General features: G+C 42.0%; 1 protein-coding gene and 1 long non-coding RNA gene across 3 annotated transcripts in view; one reads left to right on the top strand and one right to left on the bottom strand.

Moving 5' to 3' along the window:
• The window catches only part of LOC138739957 (cell adhesion molecule DSCAM), a 454,986-nt gene that overhangs the window by 227,092 nt on the left and 203,235 nt on the right, over nucleotides 1-24,659 (bottom strand). The window lies entirely within an intron of this gene.
• Nucleotides 17,933-24,659, top strand: part of LOC138738519 (uncharacterized) — an 85,411-nt gene continuing 78,684 nt past the window's right edge. For both annotated transcript variants that reach the window (XR_011341580.1, XR_011341581.1), the window contains exon 1: nucleotides 17,933-18,023. This is a non-coding gene — a long non-coding RNA (uncharacterized lncRNA). The remainder of the gene's footprint in view (nucleotides 18,024-24,659) is intronic.

The raw sequence follows: 24,659 nt of genomic DNA, 5'->3' as shown, positions 1-24,659 counted from the left end.
TCAAATCAAGGCCACCAGTAAATTGGAGGAGCAACATCTAATATTCTGTCTGGGCACTCTCCAACCACACGGCATTAACATCCACTTTCAATATCTAGTTTCAGCTAGCCTACTCCTCATTCTCCCTCTCTTCCCCCTTCCTCTGTCTTCTCTCCTCCAGCTATCCATCCCCTTCCTTCTCCATTCATAGCGCTATCCCCTCCCGTTTGCTAATACATCCTCCCTCCCATCTACAACAGTGGTTCTCAACCTTTTTCTTTCCACTCACATCCCACTTTAAGTATTCCCTATGCCATAGGAGCTCTGTGATTAGTAAGGGATTGCTTAAGGTGGTGTGTGGGTGGAAAGAAAAAGTTTAAAAAACCACTGTTTTAATCGTACCTCGTTGTGTGCATGGTTTCATAACTCCAAAAGAAATGGGCCAATGACAATTTTTCTCAAGCAAAATATTTCAGAAACAATTGGGTCTAGAGCAGTGATTCTCAACTTTCCCTTCCCACTCACATCCCACCTTAAGAAACCCTTACTAATCACAAAGCACCAATGGCCTAGGGAATACTTAAAGTGGGATGCGAGTGGAAAGAGAAAGGTTGAGAACCACTGACCTATTTATTAACTTCTGCCTGTGGGACTCTACTCCTCCCACCTGCTCCTCTCCCCACCATTTTGTTTGTGTGCCCGTCGATGTTTTGCTCATAGCTTGATGTAAGGCTCAAGTCTGAAAAGCTGGTTGTGTATCTTTATCCTTGTTGTTTGACCTGCTGAGTTTTTCTAGCATTGAGTTTTTACTTCAATCACGATGTCTCCAGACTTTTGTGCTTTACTCAAGGATTCCTCTGAGTGGTTGCAGGACATTTTGAAGATGGAGGGTGAGCAGCCAGAGGTGGTGGTCCATATTAATGCCAATGGCATGGGAAGAAATAGAGATGAGATACTAAGAGAACAGGGAGTTAGGTAGAACGTTACGAAGCAGAAGCTCTAGAATTGTAATCTTATAATTACTCCTAGTGTCATGTGAGAGAGAGGCCAGAAGAAGGAAGATGGAAGAGTGGAATGTGTGTCTGAAGTGCTGGTGCCGGAGGAAGAGCTTCAGATACAAGAATAATTGGAATATCTTCCAGGGCAGGTGGGAAAACTGAGGGATAGCAATAACCTCACAGGAGGTTTGCCAGTGTCACTTTAGATGGTTTAAAGTGGTGCGCTGGGAGTTGGAAACCAGAGTAGGTGGAGTGATTAAGGACAAGGAAGTCTAAAACAAAATTTGGATCATTTAATCTGGAGTATTGAAGGGTGAAATTATGAGGATAGAAAGAGTCTTTATGCGAGAGTGCTGCGCAATTGCTCATCAAAAGGAGGTGAAAGGCACTCCTTCCGTCCTATAGCCTGCAGGTACCTGTTTAGCCTCCCAATCAGGGCCATGTGAAGCCATGGATTGCAGATGTTGGATGGTTTTTACAAGCAGGTTCTACAAATTGGAATTTATAGGTTTTTTTCTCATGTACAATCATGAACTCATCATTACCGTCTCAGCTCAAAGATGGGGCCTTCTACAATTTGGAGGGTCAGAAATCGCGACAGATGGAGACGCATGATCGCCCACGTCGAATGGCAAGGCACCTGAACAATGATGATGCTCGGGTAGAAATTCCCAAATTCTAGAGGACGTTGATTTAAAGTGAGTGGGGGGGGGGGGGTGAAATTTAAGGGAGATTTAGTTTTAAAGAATGTGGAGGGCACCTGAAATACAATGGGGTGGGAGAAGCAGGTATGATTAAAACATTGAAGAGGCATCCAGCAGGGGATGGCACTGTGAATGGAGAAGGAAGGGGATGGATAGCTGGAGGAGAGAAGACAGAGGAAGGGGGAAGAGGGGGAGAATAAGGAGTAGGCTAGCCAAAACTGGATATTGAAAGTGAACATGCAGGAAACAGAGGAACGCAGACCATTTGCAGGCATATGAGATTGGTTTGATTTGGCGTCAACATGGTGCCGCAAAGAGTCTTTCCTTGTACTGCAATGTTAAATGTTCTCTATCTGCATAGGAACAGATGATTTGGCCTAATATTCGCACAATATTTTTGCAACAACGAATCTTTTGTTGGATTTGTGCGCTTTGCTTACACAGCCTATGGCAATACAGAGAAACACAATTCCTCTTTTTGTTTCAAAAGACCTTCCTGGAAAAGATTTATGAACGCTGTATTTTAAGGGTGAGACATACAGTATGTGCTGGGAAATATCAATACTGCAGTTTCAAAAAATGTATTGTTTTCTGTTAATCTCTGAATTAGCAGCCCTTGATCACCCAGTAAAGTGTTCAATCATGATGATCCAAGGTGTTCCTTTTATACACTGACCCTGCGTCCAGTAGCTTAGTCACAGCTGTGCCAAATGACAGGTGAGCAGAAAAGAGTTTTATATTATCATTTTTGTTCCTTCTACCCTCCTATCCACATCAAGCTCTGACCTCCTGCCTGTGGGCCTCCCCCACCCCCACCATTTTACCTGCTTTTTTCTTACACTCTGACGAAGGGCTCAGGCCCGAAATGATGGTTGTGTACTAAATGACCTGCTGAGTTTTATGCATTAACTGCAATAATCAACAGCGTTTGCAGACTTTCTGGTTTAACGTAATAATAAATTGCTCTGGTTAGAGGAGATCTCATCAATCTGGCACTTGGCCAGTGACAAGTTACCTGCTTCATCAGGATGGAATCCTTTTGACCCTGGTAACAGGGAGAAAAAAAAATCAATGGGAATTTCTTCAAACATACTTCCAAGCATATTTTAATGAAGAAAATGACTGTTTAAAGTAAGAGACGAGACTGTAAGCTTGTCACATTTTTGCCTTAGTTTTCTGACCTCCCTTCTTGAAATATTCCCATGTGAGATGGAAGGATCCACGACGTGACCTACAGAACATTGTGCAGCCTCGGTATTGGTGGTGAAGAAGCAAGTCAGCCCCAGTCAAGTGGCGATCCATGTTTTGGAGGTTGTCGAACTCCTTGAGAGATTGTGGTGCTCTCATCCAGACAAGTAGAGAGTATTCTTTACCTTTTCAACTAATTTGATCGATACTCTTCTTCCATTCAATCCATCCCATAAAGGACTGATATTTATAACAGCTTTACTCAGGAAGACTCTCCTTTCTACCTACTTTGAAATTACTCTCAGAATGGATCGACCAGTTGTATTTGATTTTTTTGTAATTTTTTTTCTCATCGGAGTTAGTTTTTTTTGTTTCATGTTTTAACTTTTTATTTCCTTACTCAATGCAACTGTCAATATGTGGAAATGTTGAATTAATTTGAAAGTACTTGAGTGATACATTCAAGGACAATGTCTATTGCTTTTTTGCATTTTCTGTATATTATTCCATTTTTTTTCTTTTTTTTGGTAAAAAAAAAATTAGAAAAGAGAGTATTCTTTTACATCTCTGGTGGGAAGTTCTAGGAGAGGCAGGAGGTGATCTTCTTGTCACAAAACACCCAGCCTCAGACACAATTCTATTGGTCCAATTCACCCACCCAACCTCACAATGCTGTCAGTGGGAGAGGTGGAAATGAGAAGGATAGATTTATTTCCCAAAGATGTTGACATCAAAACAGAGTTGAGCGGGGTTTCTTGAGAGTCCAGATTAACACTTTCAGTGCAATACCAAAGAAGTATTGGAGAACAGGATGAAACATTGAACGTTGACTCATCAGTGCTCTCAGGCCTACGTGCAAGGTCACATGATACAATTTTGTAGAATTAATTTTGTTTCTTGTCTCATAAATGACTATACCCCCGACGTAGAAACACAAGAGCTGCAAATGTTGGAATCTTCAGCAAATAATAAGCGCCCATGGGTAGAAATCTTCAGTTAACTTTTAGGGTTGGGACTCCTTCTTGAGACCCTTTATCAATCCCGATAAAGAGTGCTGACCTGAGATCATTTAACACTGAAGCAGTAAAATAGGTTCAACAATAGTTGAATGGGAGATGCCAGAGAGTCGTGGTAGATAACTGTTTGTCAAACTAGAAGCTCGTGAGTAGTGGTGTGCCTCAGGGTTCAGTACTGGGTCCAATTCGATTTGTCATATGTATTAATGATCTGGATGATGGGGTGGTAAATTGGATTATTAAGTATGTGGATGACACTAAGATAGGTGGAGCAGTGGATAATGAAGAAGGATTTCTTAGCTTGCAGAGGGATTTAGGCCAGTTATAAGAGTGGGCTGAAAAATGGCAGATGAGGTTTAATGCAGCTAAATGTGAGGTGTTACATTCTGGTAGGGCTAATCAAAATAGGACATACATGGTGACTGGTAGGTCATTGAATAGTCCAGTAGAACAGAGGGATCAAGGAATTATGGTACATAGTTCCCTAAAGGTGAAGTCACATGTGGCTAGGGTGGTGAAGAAAGCTTATGGTATGTTGGCCTTTACAAATCAGGGCATTGAGTAGAGAAGCTGGATGTTATGTTCAAATTATACAAGGCATTGGTGAGGCCAAACGTGGAGTATTGGATACAGTTTTGGTCACCAAACTATAGGAAAGATATCAACAAACTGGAGAAGGTGCAGAGAAGATTTAGTAGAATTTTGCCGGGGTTACAGGATCTGAGTTATAGGGGAAGGTTAAATAAGTTAGGTCTTTATTCTTTGGAGCATAGAAGATTGAGAGGGAATTTGATTGAGGTATTTAAAAATTGTTAGGGGTATAGATAGGGTTGATGTGGAAAGGCTTTTTTCCTATAAGATGCAAACAAGAGGACATGAATTGAGAGTTAGGGGGCAAATGTTTAGAGGAAAAATGAGGGGGGGACTTCTTTACTCAGAGAGTGGTGGGTGTGTGGAACAAGCTTCCAGATGAAATGGCAGAGGCGGGCTCAATATTAGCATTTATATATATATATATCTATATATATATATATGTATATGTACGGGAAAGGAATGGAAGGTTACAGGCTGAGTGCAGATCAGTGGGGTTAGGTGGGAGAAAGTGTTTGGCGTGGACTAGAAAGGCCAAGTTGCCCTACTTCTGTGCTGTAATTGTTATATGGTTATACGTTGACTAACCGTTTCTACCCAAGGACACTGTCTGACCCGTGGAAGTCTTCCAACAGCTCATGGTTTGCTCACAAAGTCAGCGGACTTCATCACCCATAAACTCTTTTGAGTTCGTGAAAGGTGGATTGAGAAAATGGAAGTTTGTTTTAAAACCATTGCAAAGTAAGCAGGTTTCCTGGATGACAATGGGGTCTTGGATCATTTATGTGTTTTTTCTAAGCAGCAAGGTAAGTGATGCTTCCTTTGAAGCACTTCTGTCACGCACCAGGGACTGCAAATGTTCATTTAGAATAGAATACTCAGGCATTGTGTGTGCATATTTAATGCTCATAGCATGTCCTGTACATCTTTACAGCAGATCTTTTTGCTTCACCTCACATGTCTGACGGTGACAAAAGAAGCCAAAGTAATCTCATTCATATCAGGACATGAACTGCTATTGCCATACACATGCTTTGCATTCTGTAATCTAAAACAAGCTTTATTTGAAATGGGGAAAAATAAAAATCTAATTCCTGAGGATCCAAAATAAAAACAGATAATGCTGGCAAAGCGCTCACAGGTCAGGAAAAATCTGTAATCAAAGAGGCAAATAGCATTAGTGTTCCAGCTCAGTCACCATCAATCAAATCTCTTTCTAATGCTATGATTTAAGAAGTGTTGAGGATCTCCCACTGTCCCTGCCCGAGGAGAATGTCGAGGAGCACTCTATTGGGGAGAGGGGAGATGGCAAACAGGAGAAGAAGATAGAACTATAACTATAGAGATCATGGATTCATTACAGTGCAGAAGGATGCCATTCCACCCACTTAATCCATGTTCACTCTGAGTCGATGAATACCATTAACTCCAAATTCTCTCTCTCTCTCTCTGTGACCCTATCATTTTCTCCTGAGCATTATCCAATTCCCATTTGAAGGAACTGATAGATTCTGTTTTTTTACAGGCACAGAATTCCAAAGTTCTCCTGCATCTTTTTTCAAAAGTTTTAAATTTGTTGCCTGTTCCTTGAAACATGACTAGCTTGGGTAGCAGTTCTCTATTTACCCCACCTAATGTAACTTAAGAGGTTCCTGAAGGAAGAACAAATTGGTGTCAGCAGAGATTCCTGAAGAGCAGGGCTATAAGGACCAGCTTCCTCTTCAAACTTAAATGCCAAGTTTTTGTACATGCCTATTGGTTTGGGGTATTCTCCAGGTGGTTTCTGATGACGCTGACCTACACAGAGTTAAGGTAATGATCCTACAGATGCAAATGCCTGGATGCTGACTTAGTTACCTGTGTGTACAGCAACTCGACTGTGGTGAATGTCTGCCAAGCTGCCTGTCTCCCCTCTGGCGAGCCTTGCTGTACTAACATTGGCTGTGCATTATCTCTACTGTTAAGGACACTCCCCTTGGGTATAACTATATGCACCTATTGTCTTTCATTATTGTACCATGAATTTCTGCTAATAAAAGCCATGATTATTGTTTGACCGCATCGTCTTTGTCTACTTCATCAACCGGCCCTTCAATTTTATGAGCAGAAACTCATGGTACAACAATGAAAGACAATAGATGCATATACAGTTATATCCAAGGGGAGTGTCCTTAACAGTAGAAATAATGCACAGCCGATGTTCGTACAGCAAGGCTCGCCAGAGGGGAGACAGACAGCTTGGTAGACATTCACCACAGTTTCCCCCCCCGGCAGAAGAAGGGTTAAAATCAAAAGGACAGCTGCTAGGAAAGACTGAAGCAAGCGATACATGGATACCATGTTTGGCATTGAGAATACTCTCTGGAAGAAGTCAGGAAATTGACTAAAAGCTGTCCCGTTTGCGCAGAATGCAAACCACAATACTTCAAAGCTCCGGAGGCCACTCTCATCAAGGCAACCCGACCTTTTGAGAGGATCAGCTTAGATTTTAAAGAGCCATTACCTTCCAACAACAAAAATGCATATTTCCTTACTGTAATGGACGAATATTCCAGGTTTCCCTTTGCGATACCCTGCCCTGACGTCTCATTAGGGTCTGTCATTAAATCACTTGACAGAATTTTCAGCATTTTTGGTTTTCCCAATTACATTCATACCAATAGGGGCTCAGCATTCATGAGTGCTGAACTGCGGCGAGCCCTGCTACGGAAGGAGATTGCCACCAGCCGTACCACGAGCCTCATCCCGCAGGGCAATGGGCAGGTCGAAAGGGCTAATGCTACAGTCTGGAAGACTGTTAATCTTGCTTTAAAAACACATGGTTACCCTGTTACCCGGTGGCAGGAGGTGCTGCCTGAGGCACTACATTCTATTCGGACTTTATTGTGTACTGCAACAAATCAAACATCTCATGAACGTATGTTTGCCTTTCCTAGGAAATCAGGAACTGTGATGGACTGGCCAGCCCATTTATCTGAGCCTGGAACCGTGCTGCTGAAGAGCCACGCTCGGGCGTGTAAAACAAACCCCCTAGTCCAACCTGTTCAGCTACTGCATACCAACCCCAACTATGCCCACGTTAAATTCCCAGACGGGAGTACTGACACCGTACCCCTAAGAGATCTGGCCTTGCCTGGTTCGTCCCTTCTTCACACCCCTACTCAGAGTGAGCCTGAGAGATTGGGCTCACCCCCCACCAGCCTGTGACCCCTAGTAAGCTTTCAGATGGCCATGCTGAGGCTCCACTGCCTCACGCTGGCATTCTGGAGCGGGTCCAGAAGTCGGTCCTTCCCACACTACAGACCCAGGAACTGTACCAGTCCCCAAGGTTGCAAAGGAGCCACCTGTTTTGAGAAGAAGCACCAGAATTCGTAAACAACCTGATAGGCTGACATATTCATAAAACATCTCATTATATTTCGATTGCTTGCTAGATACTGGCGTATTTTGGCTGTTAGAGTATCTCAAGGCCAAACATAGTATCGATGTATCGCTTGCTTCAGGCTTTCCTAGCAGCTGTCCTTTTGATTTTAACCCTTCTTCTGCTGGGGGAAGACTGTGATGAATGTCTGCCAAGCTGCCTGTCCCCCCTCTGGCGAACTTTGCTGTATGAACTTTGGCTGTGCATTATTTCTACTGTTAAGGAAACCCCCCTTGGATATAACTGTATATGCACCTATTGTCTTTCATTATTGTACCATGAGTTTCTGCTACTAAAAGCCATGATTATTGTTTGACCGCATCGTCTTTGTCTACTTCATCAACTGGCACTTCAGTGCTGCTGTTTCTTCATGCAGGATGCTATTCCCAACCTTTTACCAGTTTTGAGTCAATTATCCACTTACAACGTCCATGCCAAAGATTCCATCAATCCATGCACAAAAAGATGATGCTACAATTTCATTAATAAATGCCCAATTTACATATTTTGGACTAATACTACATTAATAAAAGAAAATAAACATGGATTAGGCACTTGGACCAACAAGCCTATCAACTAGCTCTTGGTTGCATTGTGACCTAACTCCACACATCCATTTTTGCCTCATTCCCTTCAAACATTGGTTCAATGATAAAATGTTGATCACATACTTAATATAATCATCCATCATAATAAACAACTTAATAGTTAATCAAGTATCAATTGTCAAGTGACAAGGTAGCAATAAGATTTAAAGGGTACAGAGAAGATTTAGTAGGATGTTGCTGAACTTCAGGAACTGAGTTACAGGGAAAAGTTAAACAGGTTAGAGCAGGGATTCTCAACTTTTTTTTCCACTCACATCCCACTTTAAATAATCTCTATGCCATCGGTGCTCTGTGATTAGTAAGGGATTGCTTAAGGTGGGATGTGAGTGGGAAGGGACTGCTCTAGACCCAAATGCTACTGAAATATTTTGCTTGAGAAAAATTGTCATTGGTCCATTTTCCTTGGTGTTATGAAACCGTGCACATAACAAGTCAATTAGGGACGATTAAAAGAGTGGTTTTCAAACTTGTTCTATCCATCCACATACCACCTTAAGCAATCCCTTTCTAATCACAGAGCAATTATGGCATAGGGAATACTTAAAGTGATATGTGAGTGGAAAGAAAAAGGTTGACAACCTCTGGGTTAGATCCTTATTCCCTCGAGTGCAGAAGAATGAGGGGAGATTTGATACAGGTATACAGAATTATGAGGGGTATAGAGAGTAAATTCAAATAAGTTTTCTCCTCTGAGATTAAGTGAGGTACAGAGGATATGAGTTGAGGGTGAAAGGGGATAAGATTAGGGGGAACTTTTTCACACACAGAGTCCTGGGAGTGTCGAACGAGCTGCCAGTTGAAATGATGAATGCAGGCTCAATTTTAAAATGCAAGAAGTTTGGACAGGTACTTGGATGGGAGAGGTATAGAGGGCTATGGATTGGGTGCAGGTCAGTGGGTCTAGGCAGGATAATAGCTTGGCACAGGTTGAAGGGCCTGTTTTTCTGTGTAATGTTCTATGGTTCTACAGTTAGTGAATTGTAGCTTTCTACCAAGCTCACTTCAAATCCCAAAAGCCTTCTCACTTTTAGACCATGGGCTATTCCCCAAAAGCAGAAATATTGTCTCTCGATAGCATCATTATTTTCCATCATTATCCTAAAAAGCTTCAATTGTCCACATGTAAGCTTCTGAATTCCAATGAGCATGGGCCTGGTAGATGTAATCTGCCAATGTGAATCTATGCTATGCACCCTCCAATATATAAACTTTCAAAGGTGAGGAGTCCAGTACCGCTCACAGTGCTTTAGGTGTGATAAACCAGGGCTTCACACAGCAATGGCTTATCTCCCTTCTCCCTGTATCCTCATCTGCCATCCATTATTGCCTGGGCTTGATCATTACATTATTACGGTCCCTCAATTCTCTTTGAATTTCCATTGTTTCAGCTTATTAACCTTCTAAAGTATGCTATTAAAACCATTTTCTGCAATGTTTTATCAATCAGCTTACACTTATTGCAACGCCATCTTTTTTTGCTGTTCTTTGATTTTTCCAAACTAACACAATGAAAAGTTATGGCTGAAAGAGCAATGTTTGAGGTTCATGATCATGCAATATCCACTGTCCTTGCCACCAACTGTTCTGTCGGCAAGGGTTTGATTTCAGACATTTGGAAATGTTCCCTCTGGATATAACAAACAATGTTCTAGTAAGTTGGTCACAAGTTTGAAAACGTACTTCCTTTGGAGCAGAATGCAATGGTGAGTATTTCTGGACTGAACTCGCTGTTCTGCAAATTCAGCCAATTTTGGCAATGAATCACCTTTGCACATCTGACAAGATATCTGCATTAAACATGGATCAAATAATGTTATTCCCTGTGCAATTCACTGACTGGAACATAGTGTGGGATGTTAGTCCAAGCATGCCCACTGTTGGCCACTTTAAGAGCAACCTGGTTTAAGTTTGCTACTCTGGCTGGAGTTCCACTCAGGTCGGTCCTGGTCCAAGCCACAATATCAAGCTCGCACCCAACCAACAAACCTGGCTTCTTGATTGGCCAAAACCTGATTCGCCGACTTCTCAACCCCTGACTTCCTTGACTCCCTGCCCTTTGGGTGACCCAGTTTCCTGATCCAACAATACCTCCTGCATTTCCCGATCTCTCCACTAAAACATCTCATCACTCAGAATCCGCAATGACCCCTTGACTCAATTAAGCCTCTGACCCAAACTCCTCTCAAAAAGTCTAATGATCTCTGTCCAGCGAGCATGCAATCATTGCCCTCTCAGATTCCCAGGCGTCCACATCCTACCTGCCCTTTCTTGAACAGGCTCAATATTTTCTTCTGTGAACACTGCAGCATGCAAAATAATATATATACAACGGTATTTTAGTGTAGCCCAAGGTCAAAAAATGGTGCACACAGTACGGTCCAATTAAGGGTGCTCTAAAATTCAGTTTATAAATTGTAAGTAGAACACATATCACTCTCCTGGATTACATTATAATGCACCCATCTCTATAACCTATTTGCAAAATATATGGTAAACTATTTCCCACTGGTTTAATTTGCACATGACCCTTATCTCTGTTATAAAGAATATTTGCAAAAAGTTTCTCAGCTCTAAAAAGAGAAGGAAGAAATCTTTTCCAACGGAGAGCTGATTTTGAGAAGCACCGAAGAGACTCTCCAACAATGACCTGTGCCTCACTGAAGAAACAGCCTCCCTGTGCCAGTGAGGGGAATGTGAGCTGAATGTAAGAAGAGCTTGTGCAGTAATGAGCTGCTCAACTTGCTCTCGGGCGTATGGAGACCGTTCAAGAAGGACAACACTGGGAGGTTTTTTAAGACAAGGCATCGAGTACAATTCTGATCGCAGACTGGCTTATATTATCCACTGGAACCGATGGTTCTTTGCAATAAAAAGTTAGCAATAATAAAGGTGTGAAAACCCCTGCCAAAAGGTAAGAGCAGAGCCTTGCAGACCTATTGATGGTTTAACCATTTCTTTCTTTATCAGTGACTTCTGGACCTTAATGCCACAGCCAATGCTACCCTGGCTTGGGTTCGGAAGTTTTAACCAATCTTTAGCTGCAATCCACTTCCAGTTTAAGTTAACGAGCCTGTCGGCTTAGGATATCCTTATAAATGATGAAAGATCCAGATTCAACCATGGGTGATCACCAATTCTGCCTGTTTTGTGCCACATTAGTCATTATGCAGGATTATGTAGTGCCTGGACATGAAATACTGCTTGACCAATGGCTTCACCTATGAACATCCATTTCCGTTTTCATTGAGGAATAGATATTGATGGAGACCAAAAAGAACTTCCCGCCACTGCTTCGAAATAGTGCCACAGGATATTTCACTTGAGAAAGCAGAAAGGTCCTTAGCTAACGTAACCACAGAAAGGCACCACTTCTGACTGTACTGCTCACTCAGACAGTCAATAATTTACAACCTCTCACCCTCAATTACTGTGCCAGGAAAGAATACAACAAGTTCTCCATTTCTCAAGCACATGGATACTTCCCATCACTGGCAGGCTCTCTCATTGGTCAAAGTAAATAAATATTGGTAATACACTAATAATGACAGGGTTACAGAAAAGTATTCAAAGTTATAAATTGAATGAGTTTTCATAAGATTTAATAGACTAAAATTTAATCAGAAGTACTGGAAAGGCCAGTTGCATTTAAATAGACAAATTTCAAGGTCAAGCTGAGATGGTTAGGACTATAATGTTCTAAACAACTGGAGATTCATTCCTAGTGCCTGCATATATTATACTTTGCTCAATAAAAAGATACAGGGATAAACCTGGTAACTTCAAATTAGTTAGCTTAACATTGAACAAAGATAAATATGATTTTCTCTTTCCAAGTTCCTCCTTTATTCCTTGCCCTTCCCATCTCTGGAAATATCTCCATTCGTTATAGATCCCCTCTTCAATGCTCCAGCATTGTCCTTTTTGGACCACACAGCCTTGGCATCAATCTTAGAAAAGCCTTCCTTCAACTACTTTGAATCATCATTCTTCTCTCTGCTACTTAAGAGTCTATCTTTATATTAACTACTGCCATTCTCTCACGATTTCTCCCTGTAGAGCAAGCATCCGTTTCAATGTCAATTTCCAGTTTTGAATCCTTGACTGTTTTAAGTCATGCAGCAATAGGGCTGCTCTAATTGAACTGGGACTGAGGCTGGGGAGGCCCCCTTTATAATTATAATGTTTGATTCCAAAATTAACTTGGTGAACTGTTGATAGATGATGTTGATCTTAGTGGTGATGCTTTCCCTTTCCTTGCCCACTTTTACGCACCACCCAAACTTAGGCCCGATGAGCAGCGACATAGAAAATCTCTCAAGGAATAAATGCACTCGTAAAACGAATCCTCTAATTGATTACTTTGAAAATGATTGATTCGCATTCACTGAAAAAAAAATACTCAATATTCACAGAATAATTTAAAATCAATTCCAAAAGCAAAGTGCAAATTCTTTGTCAATGCTCGCTATATAGCTTGGTGTGGCTCGTCTCTATAACACAATATTTGAAAAACAATTTCAGCACTTAGTGATTCTATTCTGCAATCACTTGTGAAGCATTGGAAAAAGCTCCCCAAAGTCTCTCTGAAGCATTGCCTCTCACATGTCATCAGCTATCAACTCAGTCTGACAGGCATGATTAGAGGCTGCCCAGTGAAACAACTTCCTACCATTAGTTGGATCGAAAAGCTGTATCTCTCTGAGTACACATAAATCAACAAATTGACTTTCCACAAACGTGAAGATAAAATTAAACATGGAAGCTCGAAGGCACCCTTTGCATTATAAAGTGGTTCACCCACTCACACATTGGCAACCAGATTTTTTGGGGAGGAAGGGAATGTCAGACAGAGCTTTACAAGGTGCTTTACAAGGACAACAATTTTTTTCAAAAGGTTTACTTACTGAAAATCAGTTGAGGATTATGATTGACAACTTCAAGCTGAACACAAAGATAATTTCAGATTTGCTGTATCACGAAGGAAGTTGGAGAAACATTAAATTAACTTTTATTGAATTTACTGTTTAATCGCATAATGATGCTGGCACATTGTGTTAGTTTAACTGATCTAAAAATGTTTTGCCATTGATCTTCATTTATACTCAGCATCTGATGCCTCTCGTGTCAGTGTCAAGTAATAGTCAACCAGCAATGATGGATTCCCGTTGCCCCGATACCGCTTTTCCACGGTCGCAATGTCCGGGTGAAGCCTTTCACCGTGTTCGTCACTGACTGCACCAAGATCAGTAGGGAAGACGTCCAAGTGCGGATGCAGAAAATGAATTTTCAACGACACCTTGCGTTTCATGGTTTTGTAGGCTTGAAGTAGTCTTAAAAATGACAAGAAATTACAAAAATAGGTTATATCGAAAGAAAGGGTACGAGTTAGGAAAATTTTAACGGTGATTTTTTTGTGATCAACAGCTCAAAATCTATCTTTTTTGGCTTGGCTTCGCGGACGAAGATTTATGGAGGGGGTAAAAGTCCACGTCAGCTGCAGGCTCGTTTGTGGTTGACAAGTCCGATGCGGGACAGGCAGACACGGTTGCAGCGGCTGCAGGGGAAAATTGGTTGGTTGGGGTTGGGTGTTGGGTTTTTCCTCCTTTGTCTTTTGTCAGTGAGGTGGGCTCTGCGGTCTTCTTCAAAGGAGGTTGCTGCCCGCCAAACTGTGAGGCGCCAAGATGCACGGTTTGAGGCGATATCAGCCCACTGGTGGTGGTCAATGTGGCAGGCATCAAGAGATTTCTTTAGGCAGTTCTTGTACCTTTTCTTTGGTGCACCTCTGTCACGGTGGCCAGTGGAGAGCTCGCCATATAACACGATCTTGGGAAGGCGATGGTCCTCCATTCTGGAGACGTGACCCACCCAGCGCAGCTGGATCTTCAGCAGCGTGGACTCGATGCTGTCAACCTCTGCCATCTCGAGTACATCGACGTTAGGGATGAAAGCGCTCCAATGGATGTTGAGGATGGAGCGGAGACAACGCTGGTGGAAGCGTTCTAGGAGCCGTAGGTGATGCCGGTAGAGGACCCATGATTCGGAGCCGAACAGGAGTGTGGGTATGACAACGGCTCTGTATACGCTTATCTTTGTGAGGTTTTTCAGTTGGCTGTTTTTCCAGACTCTTTTGTGTAGTCTTCCAAAGGCGCTATTTGCCTTGGCGAGTCTGTTGTCTATCTCATTGTCGATCCTTGCATCTGATGAAATGGTGCAGCCGAGATAGGTAAACTGGTTGACCGTTTTGAGTTCTGTGTGCCCGATGGAGATGTGGGGGGCTGGTAGTCATGGTGGGGAGCTGGCTGATGGAGGACCTCAGTTTTCTTCAGGCTGACTTCCAGGCCAAACATTTTGGCAGTTTCCGCAAAGCAGGACGTCAAGCGCTGAAGAGCTGGCTCTGAATGGGCAACTAAAGCGGCATCGTCTGCAAAGAGTAGCTCACGGACATCTAAAAGTATTTAGGAAGCAAAATCTTTGGTGTCCAGTGTTATTTGATTCCAAGTCATCTTGGATATGATTACAGATCCTTTTCCCCATATATAAACTTTGGTTTATGTTCAGTTTTTGTATTACACACCTCATTACAGGACCAAATATGATTATCACAGTTACTCATCCTTAGTCAAAATAGTCAAGGTCAATACCATTAACACAATGCTATTGTTGCACCAGCAATCCGCGTTCGAATCCATCGGTGTCTGTGAGGTGTTTGCACGTTCACCCCTGTCTCCACATGGGTTTCCTCTGGGTGTTCTAGTTTCCTCCCACCCTTCTAAACAGGTACAGGGTTTGAAGGTTAATTAGGTGTAAATGGACTTGTTACCAGTGCTGTTTATCTAATTTTCAAACATTTTTTAAAAATGTATCTCCTGGACAGGAAGTAAGATGATTTTGTCACATGATGCCAGTTATAACAGAATCAGCTGGCAGGAAAAGTTTTTACTAAAGTTGAGCTGAGATGCCCAATGTCTGTCTCACGAGAAATGTAAGGCAATTTTGTTTTGTTCGTTTTTTCGTATATTTTCAGTATTCGTTTTATTAGTCACGTTAAACCAAGGGAACATAGCCTCAAGATACAGAATAGATTGAGCATGGAGATGAGGAGGAACTGATTTTCCCAGCGAGTAACCAGATTCTCTAGACGCTTCATGGATTTATCATTTGCTGAATACTTTATCACCAATTTTCTGGCACATCATTGACCAGAAAATCAACTGGATTAGCTCAAGATGTTGCATGTAAGTTTTTTTTTTAATTCCAAAGAGGTAATGGAGACATTCGTCACAAAACCTTGGGTTAGTTCCTTCATATTTGTCAACAGGAAAGTACAGTTACAACTCTGATTTATCCGAAATGGTCGGCACTGATAAGCGGTTTTTTGGAGAATTGGTCATTTAACTGGTCATTTTTTTTAAAAAAACAGCCCAATGGAATAGCAAATCACTTGTAACGGTGTTTAAACAACAACAAACAAAAAGGTAAGGTTTTTTAGGAATTAAAATAATGTTTCATCCTCAGTTAAAATAAAAATGCTGGCCTCCGCCGATCGCTGACATCTCCTCACTGAGGCCCCGCTTGTGCCCAGGAGCCCAAGGTCTGCTACTGCCGCCGCTGGGAGCCTGAGCTCTGCCGCTGCCACCGGCACCAGGAGCCCAACATCCCCGGTCAGTTTGGCCCCAAATAATTTCAGGTAAATGAGGCTTTCGGAGAATCCAATTTTGGATAATCGGAGTTGTACTGTATTGGAAGCTATTACTAAAGATGTTACAGCAAGGATCTTAAAAATGTTCAAGGTGATCAGGCAAATTGAACATGTTTCTATGAATGAGAAGTTATTTTGACCAAATTATTGGTGTTTTTTTGAAGTAACATGCTGTGGATAAAGTGGACTCGCTAAATGTTCGGGTTTCACTTGTATCCACTGAAGTTTAGAAGAGTGAGAGAAGACTTAATTGAAACATTTCAGATCCTGAGGAGTCTTGAGAAATGAATGGGAAGAGAATGTTTCCTGAAGAGGATTGTAAATCTTTCAAACTCTCTTCCTTAAAGGATAGCGGGGAAAAAACCTTGTTGAATTTTTTTAGTCCAGTTACGCAAAGTGATGAAAGGTAGATGACAATGCAGCATTGAGGTTACTGTCACATCAGGTTTGATCTTGTTAATTTGTGGTGAGTGTGTGCTTAATTCCAATGTACATCTGTCTGTTTTGGTTGTGTCTAACACCACAAAGGACAAGGGCTACTGCTGCATGGGAACACTACTGCTTACATGTCCCTCACCCCCAAATCTCACACCATCCTGATTTGCCAATATATCGACCTTCCTTCTCGTCATTGGGTCTAATTCATAGAGCTCCCTGCTCAATAACATTGTAGGAATACTCTGATCAGCAGGAATGCCATAGTTTAAGAAGGAGATTTTCCTTACCTTCACGAGGACAATTAGGGGTGGGTCACAAATTTTAGCTTTGGAAGTGATGACAGATCTCCAAAAAAAATGTTGAGATGGAGGCTTTGATCTTCATTAAATTCCTTTCCTCTTCTACAATTGAAGTATGATTTGATAGGGGAAACTTTAAGAGCTACTTCTCCATTATGAAGATCTAGGCAGGATGGAACCCACCATAATTTTCTGCAGCACACACGGAATTCCAGTTAGTTCTTCAATTTTATCTTTCAGTTCTTAGGACAATAGATGCCGAAGTCTACCTCACTTGGACAATGAACCACAGACATTACCTCTCAAGGATAATGAATCACGGACTCTACCTCTCAAGGAAAATGAACCACAGACACTACTTCACTTGGACAATGAACCACAGACATTACCTCTCAAGGATAATGAATCACGGACTCTACCTCTCAAGGAAAATGAACCACAGACACTACTTCACTTGGACAATGAACCACAGACATTACCTCTCAAGGACAATGAACCACAGACACTACTTCACTTGGACAATGAACCACAGACATTACCTCTCAAGGACAATGAACCACAGACACTACCTCTCAAGGACAATGAACCACAAACACTACTTCATTTGGGCAATGAACCACAGACTTTAACTCTCAAGGACAATGAACCACAGACACTACTTTACTTGGACAATGAACTACAAACTCTACCTCACTTTCTCCTATTTTTTTTTACACTATTTATTGATTTTGAAATGTAATTTACAGCAGTATTTTCACTGCAATACTACTGCAAAACAACAACATTCATGACAATAAAATTCTGATTCTGTTCCTGCAGCTGCCACTGCCTATCATCACTGAGGGAGTGTGACTGACGTCACCAAGCCGCGAGTGCCAAATATAAAGATAGATAATAATCCCTGGTGCAATGTGATGCCTTATTATTGGCAAGTGAAAGGAATATTTGTTCCCAAGTGTAATGGACTCAAGCCTCCATCTGGTGGATTTTACTGTACCACTAAGTGAAAGATTGCCGATTGGGTGAAGCCGAGTGTGAAATTGTCAGCCCCTTAAACGCTATTACGCAGCATTTAACACCAGGTGAGCTTTGTTTCACACTAAAAGTCATGGTTACCACCTTCTTGTATCATGTCATTGTTTTATTTATTCTATCTTGGGAGGTGAGCATCAGTAGCAAGGCCAGCATTTATTGCCCATCTCGAATTGCCATTGAAGGCGGTGAGCTGCCCACTGGAATCACTGCAGCCCTTATGGCGAAGGTGCCCCCACTGAGATGTTGGGCAGAGAGTCAGGTATTCAAACTCAGTGATGTTAAAGCAGGAATGAAACTCATGATCTTATTAAATGGGTGAGCAGGCACGGGAGACAATGTGGCCCCGTCCTGCTCCTAATTCAAATGTCCTTATCCATATTCATGTTGCTCTCCATATAATGGGAAATACATTTTCCAATGAACAAAAAAAAAACTACATATTTGCTCTGTGTTATTAACAATAACAGCCAGCAAGCAGAGAATTTAAAGTTTAAAATCAATTTTAAAAGTTTTGCTGACAGTCACAGAACATCCTTGCTTCATTCTCATGTTTTATGATGTCATTAGACTGCCAGGATTGAATTACTGCCTTATGTCTCATAACCGGCTGTCTCGTCTGACTTAAGTTATGCTGTTTGGTGTCAGCACAGATGAACTATCTCGAATAAAATCAGAAGCAGTCTTCACTTTTTTTTAATACCTTTCCCAGTGTGCAACATTTAGGCAAATATCAAAATAATTTCCCATATCCTTTCTCCCCTGGAGGCACCAGTCAGCTGCTTTCTCAACGGGTCAGCCTCTTAACTTGATCAGAGTTCAACTCTGAGCACATTTCTTGGAGAATAGAGTGGCTTTGAAGGTTCTGAAGATTGTTCCGAAACATGCAGTTTAAACGACAAGAGCTGGCCACACAGATTTGTCTTGTATTTAAGAGGTTGCAGGGATGTCTTTGGTTGGTGTTTGAGATCATTTGATGGGTCAATAATGAAGGATGAGAAGTAGCATAATTGAACAATTCAGTTTGGCCGTTTAAAGATGATAATAGGAAGTACTTTGTCGCACTGAGAGTAAATCCTGCACGGGTCGTATCTTCGATTTGTGATGTCTTATCACAGTAATTACAATTAGAGGCCCCGAGAACTTTTGAGGTTGGCGGCAGAGGTGGGAGATGACAAAATGGCAGACTTGTAAATAGCTCCACAAAATACACAAAACAAATGTTAACGACAGGATGACTAAAGCATGACTACCAATCAAATGCAAGTTGAGAATTAACAATCTAAACAGAAAAAGAGGAGAAATATGGACATGGATTTCGGTCAGGCATTTGAAAAGGTTCTTCATGCAAGTTTCATTCAGAAAGAGGCATGGAATCAAGGAGGCCTTGTTTTGTGGAAACAGGATTGGCTTGCCCAGAAAAAGCAGAGGGTCATTGTAGATGGTTCGTATGTGAGATGGAGGTCAGTGGCAAGTGGCGTTCTGCAGGAATCAGTTCTGGAACCTCTCCATATATAACCATATAACCACTTACAGCACAGAACAGGCCAGTTTGGCCCTACTAGTCCTCTTTGTGATTTTTATAAATGACCTGCATGAGGAAGTGGAAGGGTGGGTTAGTAAGTTTGTAGATGACATCAAGGTTGGATGTTACAGAGAAACGTATGAAGTGGTCATTTTGGTCAGAGGGACATGTTACAGAGAAACGTATGAAGTCGTCATTTTGGTCAGTCAAGTTTGAAGGCAGAATACAATGCTAATGGGGGGACACTTGAGTTATATGGAACAACTGAGAGATATTGAGCTCCATATCCTCAGGACACTCAAAGCTGATACAGATTGTTGAGAAGGTGTATGGTGTATTGGCCTTCATTAACCGTGGGATCAAGTTAAAGAGCCATTAGGTAATGTTGCAAATATACAAGACCTTAATTGGGACACCACTTGGAATATGGTGTTCAGTTTTAGTCACCTCACTTCAAGAAGGTTGTGAATGCTATAGAGAAGGTGAAGAGGAGATTTACAAGGATGTTTCCCGGATTAGAGAGCAGGCCTTATGAGGATAGGCGGAGTGAACTCGGACTTTTCTCCTTGGAGCGACAGAGGATGAGGAGTAACCTGATGGAGGGGTAAAAGATGCTGAGAGGCATTGATTGTGTGCTTGCCCAGAGGCTTTTTTTTCCAAGGACTGAAATGGTTAACACAAATGGGCATAGTTTTAAGGTGCTTGGGAGTGAGCACAGGGGGAAGGTAAGAGGTAAGTTTCCACACAGAATGTGTTGGGTGCACGGAATGCATCTGTGGTAGAGGCAGGTACAATAGAATATTTTAAGAGATACATGGAACTGAGAAAAGTGGATGATTGTGCAGTCGGGAAATTCTCGGCAGTTGTTAGAGCAGGTTATTAGGTTGGCACCAGACTGTGGGCCAAAGGGGCTAATCTGCGCTGTGGATTTCTGTGCTTGTTAAGGCTGAGTTTTCTGTTCTCGAAGAGAACAGTAAACCAGCCAGGCCTTGAGAGCTGGGCAGCCCAGAAAATGAAACCAGTCATCCCTCAAAAGGACTTGAAGAGAATACAGGGTGCTGTATTTGCACGTTGCAGCTGCTACAGGAAGCAGCTGGGAGAGGAACTGGCAGATATACTGGAAAGCTGGAGGGAAGGAACCACATGGAGCTCGATGAGTGTAGGCAGCTGGCAGAACATTTTCCAATACATGTTCCAGTATCTGCCAAAACCTGAAATCTGACTTTGAAGGAATGACTGAGGCAGCGATCATCACATTTTGGATATCAAGCTTGCTGCTTTGACATTGGTGAGGCCAAATTTGGAGTATTGTGTGCTGTTTTGGTCACACAACTACAGGAAAGATATCAATAATATGGAAAGAGTACAGAGAAGGTTTACTTGGATGTGGCGAGACCTTGAGGAACTGAGTTACTTTATACCCTGGAGCCTAGAAGAATGAGCGGAAATTTAATAGAGGTACAGATAGAGTGAATGCAAGGTTAGGTAAGATATAAAACAGAGGGCATGGGTTAAGGGGGAAAGGGGAGAATTTTAGGGGGAATTTCTTCGCATAGAGAGTGGTGGGAGCATGGAACGAGCTGCCAGCTGAAGTGGTGAATGCGGGCTCGATTTTAACATTTAAGAGAAGTTTGGACAGGTTCATGGATGAGAGGGGTATCGAGGGATATGGACTTGGTGCAAGTCAGTGGGACTAGGCAAAATAATAGTTTGGCACAAGCTAGATGGGTTGAAGGGCCTGTTTTTCTGTGATGGTTCTATGCATGTGGATTTGCCATAAAATTACGAAGTGAAGGGAAACATGTTCGCACAGAGGAAGGCAGGTGCGTGGAACGAGATCCCAGAGGAAGCAGTTACAATTACAAGAGGGCTGGAGGTGAATCCACAGACACTCAGTGTCTCTGAAGGGACTCTCTTTCACTTCCATCTCTCTAGTACTGTAAGGCACACCGGGCGAGACTAATGGGGGCTCCTTGTCCTCCTTATGCCAGGAAGGAGGCAATTTTGGGTAATGTGTTCTCAGAATCAGAATTTATTGTCCTGAACATGTCACAAAATTTGTTGTTTTACAGCAGCGTCAATAGTGTAGATATTGCAATAAAATTACATTAAGAAATAACTACAGATGTCCTTCACTGTTTGATATAAAGCTGAGAGTATTTTAGATCCAAATGATCTAACTGACATACTGAAGAGAAGCCATTATCCGATGAAGTCGATTGAAAATACCCTCCTAGATCTACGAACAACAAACTCTTCACTATGCTGGACACCAAGAATGGTTTTTCTTATGTAGAACTTGACAGTGGGAATTTGCTACGAAGAACTCTTTCGGGAGATATTTGTGGCTGAGGATACCGAAGAATTTCAGTGCAGACTTGAACAGACAGAGCTCAAGTCAGATTCAGCAAAGACAAAGGGAAAGTTTCAGAATGCCACACCAAGCCAAATGTTGCTGAGATCTACCTTTTCCAGAGATCTGTCAAAAATCTAAACAAATTCCGGCCCAGCTGGTGAGATGTGCAGGCTACTAAAATAACCGATGAGGAAAGATGTGGAATTGTGTTGGATGTACGTCCACAAGTAAAATAAATAGTAGGGAAGTTCACAACAAAGCCAACATTATGCAGTTCCTGAATGAACCTCACACTCATGCTCTCATGCATACTGATCGATCTTTTCACTGTAACACTGTAATGTGCTCTTTCTCTTCGACTTTGTACTACTGTAAGCATGTCATTTGACTAGATAAGACTGCTCACAAAGGCACCCTTCATTGTAACAATAAACTGGAACTTGAACAAGACATACCTTGCAAATATATTTAAGCATGTTATCATCTGGCAATATAAACACATCACAGATACTTAAAAACGGAACAAGAAAAACATGCTGCAAAATCTGCCTGTAGGAAAGCCATTGATCATGGACCTGCATCAAGGCCCATCAATTTATATGACACTGCAGGACTCGCCCGGGGCACTGATGTGACTTTGGCCAGAGAAGTGACAGGGGTATTCACGCAGTCTTGTCCCATCATTCCCTCTTCACAAGATATCAAGATATAGGAGCAGAAGTTGGCCCATTGAGTCTGCTCCACCGTGAGCTGATCCATCCTCCCACTTGGCTCCACTCCCTGCTCTTCTCCCCATAACCCTTAATGCCCTGTTCAGGATAAACTGAACACTTTCCAGAAATGAAAGAGCAGTGGTTAAACTCTTTGAGGAGAGAAATGCTGGAGTTCGCATGCTCATCCAATCTGGGAAAGAGTGGCTCTTTGAGAAAAGTGCACTGTAATGGCCAGCAACGAATGCAGGAAGTACAGACCCCATACAAAACACACAAGGACACACAAGAGACTGGAGATGCTGAAATTTGGAGATAAAAACAATCTTTTGGAGGAACTCAGCTGGTTGAGCTAGCATCGGAGGGAGAAAAAGAGACCCACAAAAATATGATGTGTGCGAAACTTTGGACACAAGGCAACAAAAATAATTTGCACAGATTAATTTGTATCTTGCATTACGTTGGACTTCATAGCTTTCTGATTAAAACAACCAAGAAACTGGATGATTGATGAACTCACTGAGGTAGATGCTGAAGGTGAATTCTAGTCATACATACATTTTCTTCTGCCATAAGGACTCATCTGGATCACTCATATCCTTCGAGAAAACAAAGTAACTGACCTTTCTCAAACTACACTAAGTCCTGTAGCATTTTGGTCGAGCCTTAGTTGCCCTCTGAGGACAGAGAGACTGAGGCTAACAGGCATATGGTTCTGTCAAAGTGGCATCACATATAAACAAGGTGGTGAAGGCCGCTTAGCTTTTTTTGGACAGGGCATTGAACACAGGAGCTGGGATCGCATGTCGCAATCGCACAAGACATTGATAAGGCAACGCGTGAAGTCATGAGTGCTCACCTCTCCTCCAATCATATCCAATCAACACCTTTCCTTGGACTTCTCCCCCTGCTATTCTCCAGTCTTTATTCTGATGCCTTCTTGTCCTTTGTTTAAACCTTGAAGAAGGGCTCAGGCCCGAAGCGTCAGGAATATATCTTCACCTCCTATAGTTGCTGCAAGACTGGCCGAGTTCCTCCAGGATTCCTCTGTGGGTTTCAGTGCAGTCCTGATCACCCAGTGATAGGAAAGATATAATTGAGCTCGAAAGGGTGCAGAAAAGATTCACGAGGATGTCACTGGGACTAGAGGGCTTGAGACTGAATAGGCTGGGATTTGAGCCCCTAGAACAAGAGAGCCTGAGAGGTTACCCACTGGAGGTATATAAAATCAAGAGGATCATCGATGAGGTAAATAGTCACAGTTTTTTTTCCCCAGGGTAGGGAGGAGAATCCAAAACTAAAGGGCATAAAAGTACGAAATGAAGGGAAACATGTTCGCACAGAGGAAGGCAGGTACGTGGAACAAGATCCCAGAGGAAGCAGCAGAGCTAGGGAGGGCTGGAGGTGAATCCACAGACACTCAGTGTCTCTGAAGGGAGTCTCTTTTGCTTCCCTTTCTCTCCTACTGTGAGGGGCGCCAGGCAACACTACTGGGGACTCCTTGTCTGCCTTATGGCAGAAAGGAGACAATTTTGTGTAATATCGTGTTCTCAGAATTTATTGACCTGAACATGTCACAAAATTTGTTGTTTTATAGCACTGTAGATATTGCTATAAAATTACAATGAAAAATAACTACAGATGTCCTTCACTGTTTGATATAATACCTGAACCATTAGCAGTAGCCCTTCGAGAATCTAAAGAATTTAAAGGATTAATTAGAAATGGAATTGGACATAAATTATCTATGAGGAAGATTTATTGCTTTTTATTTAAAATCCAGAGGTTTCCATACCAAATATATTAACTATGTTCGCTCAGTTTGGACAATTTTTGGATGTAAAATAACTTTATATAAGAGTGAACTCTTATCTTTAAAAGGATCTCTTTCTATGTATTCTAAAGTTCCGTTCAAAATAGTTAATGATCAATTTCAAAAATAACTACATTGGTGCAAAAATAAGAGAAAGTGAGGTAAGGTCCATGGTTCATTATTTATTCAGGAATCTGATGGCAGGCAGGAAGAAGTTGTCCTTGCGCCGCTGGGTGCTCATCTTCAGGCTCCTGGATCTTTTATCCCGACGGTAGCAGAGTG

The sequence above is a fragment of the Narcine bancroftii genome, chromosome 7, assembly GCF_036971445.1.
Source record: "Narcine bancroftii isolate sNarBan1 chromosome 7, sNarBan1.hap1, whole genome shotgun sequence".
Classification (NCBI taxonomy): Eukaryota; Metazoa; Chordata; class Chondrichthyes; order Torpediniformes; family Narcinidae; genus Narcine; species Narcine bancroftii.
This window is presented reverse-complemented; position numbering and strand designations above follow the sequence as displayed.